General features: G+C 37.2%; 1 long non-coding RNA gene across 1 annotated transcript; it reads right to left on the bottom strand.

Annotated features, from left to right (window-relative positions):
• Positions 1-389: 389 nt before the first annotated feature.
• Positions 390-8,428, bottom strand: LOC309653587. Its single transcript, XR_014259258.1, has 4 exons — positions 7,264-8,428; positions 3,668-3,703; positions 1,419-1,470; positions 390-446 (listed from the first exon to the last, which is right to left on the bottom strand). It is a non-coding gene; the product is annotated as an uncharacterized lncRNA (long non-coding RNA).
• Positions 8,429-8,866: the final 438 nt, after the last annotated feature.

The following is an 8,866-nucleotide window of genomic DNA, read 5'->3' as shown; positions in this document are numbered from 1 at the left end:
CCACCACCACCACACGCGTCGTCTGTGTGTGCGTGTGTGCACTGTGCGTGCGTGTGTCCCCTCAGGTGTGGAAGGAGAAACCAGAAATCTCTCCTGCTGCCTTTAATAGCAATTGTTTTGTGATGAGAAAAGCAATGGCAACGTTTTAAATCATAATGATGATTAAAGCTCAAATGTGTATACTTTACTTTCTTTTGATAGGTTTCTCTTAATAAAGTTCTAATGATCGTTTCAGGAACCTACTTTCATTTGGGAAAAACAGGACCATACCATGTGTACAAGACAGAAATTTCTACAGATGCTTTATGAAAGAAAAAATATCTTACCAAAGTTACTACTGCACCTTCAGCAGTTAGCTGTACGGCACTAGAAAGAGTATGAACAAATCCGTAAATGAATTTGTGTTCAGGATCATGCTCGAAGTATTCCTCTGGAATCTTTTCTCGCTGAAGGGAGAAAAAATGCAATTTAAGTATCCACGGAAGAAAAATACTTAAAAGTACCCTTAAGATAGCAGTCTTCACACTTGGGCCCACGTGCCCCTTAAAATAATTCTGATTGGGTGACATGTCTTGTAGTCTTTTAAATATAAACAATGGGATCCTAAAATACCACAGTGATCCAGTACTCACCACCATTCATTAAAGAAAAATACAGGCACAACCGCAGAAAGTTTATGTATTTCCACGTTCCTCCCCACAGAATTCTAACCAAATGTAAACTATTGGGTTGGCCAAAAAGTTCATTTGGTTTTAAGTAAAAATAAAAGACACAGTTTTCATTTTCACCAAGCATTTTATTGAACAATATATTCACTAACCAAACAAACTTTTTGGCCAACCCAATATTTTTAGGCTCAAAAGTCTTGCTGATCACCATATGTCATACTTTTCTGTAGTCAACTTTGAAAACACATTTCCAGTGTCCTGTAACCATAAGGCTCTAAGAATGTGCTGTCCTGTACAGCAGTCGCCAGCCACGTGTGGCCACAGAGCACCCGGAGAAGTGAATTTTAAAACTTTGTCATTTTAATTCGTTTAAAATGTAAACAGTTTTCTAATTTTCTTCTTAGAGGCCTTATCATATTAGGTTTATTTACAAATATTTATATTGTTTGATGCTATGGAACATCATCCTTTAAAAAGATACATTTTCTGTTACTTGGGTATGTTTACTTACCTGCTCACTATTCACACAAAGTGCAACTCGGTTCATATCCATCAACCCCTTATACAACACGCCTTCGGGAAAATGACTAGACACAACATGGCGTGGGGAAGAAGACTTAAAGGAAGATGAATTTGACTTCGAGCTGGAGGAAGTAATTTTCTTCTAGTAATTAATTTCAAAGCAAATCAGCATGAAATAAACACAACTGTATAAGAGAAAAATACCACTTCAATAAAACTGACACTTACTGTGAGTGGATGTAATCTCTCATCAAAAATATCCAAGGATCTATCTGCATCTCTATAAAATAAGAATGTGCATTTAAAAAATTAATTCAGGAGTTACTATCATAGTAACATATCTGCTAGGAGTAGAGAGAGGGGTAGAGGAAGCTTAACCTTCAACGAAGCAAACAGTTTTATAAATTCTTCTCCTGGATTCCACCCTTAGAAAGGTTTCCTGACCTATTTTTACTCAGCACATCACGTTCTGTGAAATCTTTTCTACAACAACCAGCGAGAGTTGCCTCTATAAGCACTGACCCTCCCTAACAGGCAATGCTAGTAAACCAATATATTTTCACTCCTCTAACCTCACACTGGAATATGCAAGAACATTTTATAAAGCAGTGGTGGTGGGCAATAAATTCTTCTAACTTCAATCAATGTGAATATGAGATTCATGGTTTTTTCCCGTTTTTTTCTCTTTAGTTCTTTATATCCTTCTTGTGTATTTCTTCTTGTCTCTTTTAAATAGTTTGAGTTAAAAATGTAATTGTCTTTTTATTTTAAAAGAAACCAGGCTTTTTAATTTAAAATTTCACCACACTAATACACTGCGCTCATTTGAACAGCGGTTCTCTAAATGTGGTCTGCAGGCCTCTGGGATTCTCCCCTATCCCCTCCTTCAGGAGGCCCAAGAGGTCAAAACTGCTTTTATAAGAATACTAAGACACTACCTGCCCTTCACATTGTGTGACATTTGCTATGGATGTATAAAAGCAAAAGTGGGTAAAACTGCTGGTTTCTGAGCATGAATCAAGGCAGTGGTACCAAACTGAATTAGAAGTCATTCAATTATTCACTGCCACTTGCAGTTAAAAATCTGCTTGAAGAACATCCTTGATAAAAGAGTAAAAATTAATAGTGTTCTTAAACCTTGGTCCTTCTTTTTAATATTCTGAATAAGTGGAAAGTATGCATTAAGCACTTTTACATACTGAAATATGGCTGTGTTAAGGAAAAGCACTTGTGACTTGGCGGTAAGTCATTTTTTTCATAGAACATCTTTATTTGAAACACTTTTTTCATCGAACACCATCGTTATTTGAATGTACAACTGACACAGTCATTCTTTCAAAAATGAACAAAGTGAGCCTGTCACTTCAAGGAAAATAACTCAAGTTATTTGTTGCCAATGATAAAATTCAAGCCATCAAGCTAAAAATATCAGGAGTTTTGGAAAACTTCTACCTTTTATTGTGAACTTGACAACTTCTCAACACTTAAAAGACTTTTCTGGTAAGACTGGTGGTGATACTAACAAAAGTGAGTTTTTGACACTGTCTAAAGAAATGTGAACCAATACTTTCCAAATGACCAATGTATAATATTATAAAGTCAGGTACAGGTAAAAAGATCTACTCAGTATGCATGACAGATCAATGGGTATTAATTTAACATAGTATTTATTACAAGTTCATTGATATGATTTAGAATTCCATTTTAACTAATTTAAGAAACTAGCACATGCAGACTTTTGGTACAGTATCAAAGAATATACCAAATTATCTGAAGACTTTAAAAATACATCTTTTTCCAACTATATATCTGCAAGCGGCTGGATCTTCTTCATATTGTTTCTTCAAAACAAATGACTGAAGACAGAATAGATATGAGAATCAGCTGTCTTCTATTGAGGAGATACTTTTCTCTCAATATTTTTTGTTGTGGAAAATAGTTATTTTTCATTAAAAAAAAAATGACTTATGTTGAACACTGGGGTTCCCAATCAGGGGTGATTTCGTCCCCCAGGGGACTTCTGGCCATGGCTGGAGACAGTTTTGGTTGTCGTAATGTGGAGGGAAGAAGGTGCTACTGGCATCTAGTGAGTAGAGGCCAAGGGTGCTGCTATATATCCTATAACACACAGGACGACACCCCACAACAAAGCATTATCTAGCTCAAAATTTCAGTAGTGCTAAGGCACACTCTGTTTTAATATACAATGAATTTAATTTTTTAAATTCTCAATTTCAATTTCTAATACAGTAAATTATCAATATAACCCATATAAACAAATACTCTTTGGGATGCTCAGTAACCTAAGAATTAAGGGTCCTAAGAGAAAAATAAATGATTCACTTCTATATTGTAATAAAAGCACTCTAATAATAAAAGCTTATGCCAGTAACATCTATAGTTATTACCTAACACTAAACTTGATACCTTGTAAATTAATTAGCTGGAATAACAAGATAGGTTTCAAAAGAGCTCACCTGTTCTTGATGTGGTAATATATTGCTAAGGTCATACTGTGGAGGAAAAAAAATACATTGTCATCACTGATTTTTATCATATCAGGCCTGAAGACATTTTTAAAAAGGGGTTAGCAAGGAGGGAAGACCTTCCAGAGGCCCAGTGGCCCCGAAATCCTCGAATTCAGAACAGTACCACATGGGTGCTTTCCCCCTTGTTTTAGGTTCTTCAGCTTTTAGCAAAATTAGGAGACCCAAAATGCTAGATATGCTGTTAGAAGGCATGTTTTGGTTGATTATTATAATATATAAATTATTACATATGTCCCCTGTCATTTGTCCTTCTACCCACAAAACCTTCTGTCCTGTACAAGTTATATCTATCTATACACATGCTTAAATTTAAGCCATATAGTAGTTTGTGTGTGGGGGTGTGTGTGTGTGTGTGTGGTTTTTTTGTTAGCCCCTGCATTTCAGTTGATTTAGTTCGCTATCCACCTACCCATCCGTTTTCCATTATTTCCCTAAAAGTAAATAATAAAAGTGCTCTATACCAAAATGATTTCAAATCACTTTTACATAATTATTAGAAAATTTAATAGCAAAATTTTATAGCCACAAAACTGATGATAGGTCTAGCTATCCTGAAATAAGCAGTGCTAATAAGACAGCATAATACTACACAGTATCCTATTAATGACAGGTATTTCCAAATTATTTTAAATAAAGTATTAACGAACAGATAGATACAAGTCCTTAGGTAGTCTTTTTTAAGTTACTATATTCCTAAGTTATTCACAGATGTTGTATATTAGGCAACAAAGGGGTTCTCTGGTTAAGTTATATGCTCCCCTTTGTTCTCAGTGTCTAAAATGAAACTCAAAATAATTGAGGGAAGGCAAATCTGAATTTTAGAATAGGTCTATAGAATCTTAGCACTTGTATAAAGGCCTGTAACACCGTTAGCATCAAAGATGGATACTTCTATAGTGCTTCAAAGTTTCATCTTCAAATTGATTTTAAAATCACAGCATTAGAAGTTTTATGATGGAAAGGACCACTGAACCGTAGATGACATTTAATTAAACAACCCATTTTACAGATAAGGGAACCAAGGCTTAAAACTGACTTACCTAAGGTCCCACTAATTATCAGAAGCAGTTCTCTTTCTCCTGCCCTCTAACCAAATAGTGGCTCCCAAGCTCAGCTGCACACTGGGATCATCTGAGAAGCTTTAAAGACTGCCTGGCTTCTGCTTCAAGATGTTCTGATTTAACCGGCACTGGGTATGACTTGGGCATCAGGACTGTTTTTAAACATCCCCAGATGACTGCAGCGTGCAGCAAAGTTTAGGGATGAATGAGTTAGGGTTAAGATCGGAGAATCACTCGGGATGCTTTTGTCCATATAATCATGCTTCACATCATTCCCCATCTTGTCAACAGGTGTGTGTGCGTGGGTGAGAGAGAGAGAGACAGACAGACAGACACACAGACACTGTGTCTTGGAGGCGGGGGCAGGCGGGTGGACTTTGTGCATCCAGAAACATATATCTTGAAAAGTTGCATAAGTGATTCTAATAAGGCTCACCTACCCCACTGAGAACAACTACCCCACTGAAAACTAACCCCATGATAAACATTTTCAAAATCATTCCTAAAAGCCAATTGTCCCTATTAATTTTCTCAGTAAACCTTTATTTCACCAATAATGAATGTGATGAATGATCATTTCTAAAACTTCATGAGAGCAAATTAAAATTTACTGTACTTCCAAAAATTAGACTAGGTCGGGAAAAAAAAAGGATGAAACCTTCTTGTCTGAGCAAGGTTCATCTTTTTTTTTTTTTTTTTTAAATTTTATTTAATTTTACTTAATTTGGGCTGCATGGAGTCTTTGTTACTGCGCGCGGGCTTTCTCTAGTTGCCAAGAGCGGGGGCTGCTCTTTGTCGTGGTGCGCGACCTTCTCACTGTGGTGGCTTCTCTTGTTGCACGGCACGGGCTCTAGGTGCGTGGGCTTCAGTAGTTGTGGCACACGGGCTCAGTAGTTGTGGCTCGCGGGCTCTACGGCACAGGCTCAGTAGTTGTGGCGCACGGGTTTAATTGCTCTGCGGCATGTGGGATCTTCCCGGACCAGGGCTCGAACCTGTGTCCCCTGCGTTGGCAGGCAGATTCTTAAACCACTACACCACCAGGGAAGTCCCTGAGCAAGGTTAACCTTCAAAGTACTTTTGAATTATATACTGGACATCAGACTCTTTTGAATTCAAAAGAAGCTGCGACTCTAGCCAAAGTAGAGTGGTTTTTGTACCCACAGATTCAGTGTCTTGGCTGAAGAAAAACATTCAGTGATTATGTGATAAGTGCCCAAACTCAGGACTTTAGAGATGGGGCTCAGTTTTTGCTGAAACATGATTTGATTGCAACTATTATTGTAAGCAAGAGAGGAAAGTTACATTATTATGACTGTGAACTTGCTGTCTTTAATTAAAGTAGAAGTTACTGATAATTTAAATAGCTAAAAAAAAAGCTGGCACATTAAAAACCAATTAAAAATACAATTAGCTTATAAAATTAAGACAACAAATAAAATTAAGGATAAGGACATTAATATTTTCAAATAGCATTTCCCAAACTGTGTTCTGGAAAATCAACATTCATAACGTAAGGAGATGTTAATGTTTCGTGGACAACCGCGAGGGAGGAGGCAAGAAGCTCTGCATCCCGTTTGGTTTTTTTCTCTTAAATAAGCTTGAAAGGTTCATCATTAGGGTGTTTTGAAAGTGCATCTCCAATTGTGGACTATGAGGTGCTCCCAGAAATTAAAGAATAGTTTCCATCATCATGACACTGTTCGTGTCTCCTTAAGTATAAGCCTGACCACAGCCATGTTTCCGAAACCTCACCTCTTTTATTGTTCTCTGCTGTGATTGATACAGTGTGTTGGAGATATATTTATATATATAAACAAAACTTAAATGTGTCTATTAAGTTAAAACCTCAGTTGAACAAATTTCATCTACAAAGAAATTAAGCTTGAGTGTGTATTTCTTAAGACTGGTTTGATATATTCTCCCCCTCTTTGGGGGACAGGAAGGAGAAGTAAAATTTCATACAGAAAGAGTGCAGGAAAAAAAAAAAAGCACAGTGGGATAAATCTGACAAACTCCAATTAAATTTAAATGCAGCTTCGCTTTGGTGCCAGTAGGGGACAAGCTGTTCCTTCTTCTAAGAGCAGCTTCCAAAGTAGTGCACGTTGTTTGAGGACTACAACTCATACAGAAATAATTGTCTCTAGAAACAGCCAATCAAAAGCACCTCTCTTTCTCATTGTGTTCAACAATGGCTTAGCAACAGAAACGCGTCAAATAAAGATTTATACTTTTTCTGGGATTTCTTATTTGCTAACTGGCTTTCCCTTCTATCATGCGCTCTAAGATTAAAATGGAAACTGAAAATTCATATTTAGGTCCTTGAAATCAATCTATAGTTGACACCAGTTTTTTAACCTGATCACTGAAAAGGACAATTCAAATGAATGAAATTATGTATGGCTAGGATGCTTTTAGCGATAAGGGGGTCTGTCACTCAGCCCTTGGCAACCTACTTGTACTCACCATTTTACTGTGGTTCTAAGATTAGGCTGGCTGACCGTGCTGTCATCTAGAAATATTGTTGAGCATGAGCTATACTTTTTAGTAAGCTGCCCTGGAGATACCTGAAGGGGAAGGGAAATAGAAGAAAATGTCACAGTAAGTTAAACCTATCAAGTGTGTTTTTTTCCTTGGTTAAAATGTCAAACGATAAAGCATTAAGATTTTTCTTACACTCCATGAACTGCCTGAGTGTGATATCATGTGCAGCTCTATGGGAAACCTCTATACTCTGACTTCCACAGACGAGCTTTGAGAAATGGGTTATAAAATGCTGCCTTGATATAGTACCTATAATCAAACCTGGCAAGCACCTATTATAAATTACCTTTATAATAATGTAAAAAGTTTAGAATAAGATTTCAGGGTTTTTTCCTTAAGCAATGAAATGCAGCTGAGATTTCCTATTTCTATTCATTTACTACAATAAAACGTAATGCTTTATGTAATACCGATGTAGGAGCATTTCACTGCAGTAAATGAACACCAATAATAAATGTATTAGTTCAGGAGACAGTGTGACGAAACAAACGTTTTCCAATCAGAGGCTGGGCATGCCAGGGCTGCTCTATCACTAAAAAGCTGGGGGCCATAAGTCTCTCTGGGCCTCAATTTCCTTATCTGGAGGACAAAAAGGTACTGCTTAAAGATTCTCTCGCATCCAAAAAAAACGGATAAAACAACTCTGAGAATTTAACTTCTCACTTCATGTTTAAGTAAGACTGCCATGACATTACTCAAGTGAGAACCTCAGAGAATACTTGCCATTCATTTCAAAATTGTACTAATTCTGTTCTACGTGTTATTTGACACTCCTGCCTCACCCATGCTGCTCTCTGCCTGCAATGCCTTTTTCTTCCTCCTGTCCCAGCAAGCTTGACCCCATCTGCCTCTAGGATCCCTTTGCCAGCAGGCACACCACAAAACTTCTCACTTTCTGCACACTCACACATCTAATTTACCAACTGTTCCATGGTCTCAGCTGCTTGCATAGTACCACCCTCTTAAGTAAACAAGCTTCTCCAGGTTAGGAAGATTCTTCTCCTACCTCCAGCTACTGAGCACAGAATCTGGGACAAATTAGGATTCGACAAGTGTTTGAGAAATTATTTAAGATCAGTTACAACTGGAGGTAAATCTTACTAAAGGTACAAATTCGTGAGAATTTATCTACAGTGGTGTTGGATAGGTGACAAAGAACTTTTTGAGACCCTCTAGAGAATGAACTATCTTTAAAACACTTTAGAAGTATCCATTTATTTGTGAAGAGCCCATGAACACGGCAATAGTCAAATACTAAAATGGCCTAAACTATGTTAGGACAACTCTCTTCCTTAAAGTAAGGCCAATAACCAAATCCCAATCACTGAAAGCCACTGGAAGGAAGAGTAGCATTCTTTAATACCACAGAATACGAACAATTTTAAAGCTGGGTTTGGTTTTTGGTTTTTGTTTGTTTACTAATTCAGATGAGCCTTCCTTCCTCCTATTCATATAAAATAGTTTTCACCATGCTGTCACACTCTCCCATCAATGTCCTCCACAAATACATGAAAGGTGAGGCAGG

The sequence above is a fragment of the Balaenoptera physalus genome, assembly GCF_965194825.1.
Source record: "Balaenoptera physalus genome assembly, contig: HAP1_SCAFFOLD_624, whole genome shotgun sequence".
Classification (NCBI taxonomy): Eukaryota; Metazoa; Chordata; class Mammalia; order Artiodactyla; family Balaenopteridae; genus Balaenoptera; species Balaenoptera physalus.
This window is presented reverse-complemented; position numbering and strand designations above follow the sequence as displayed.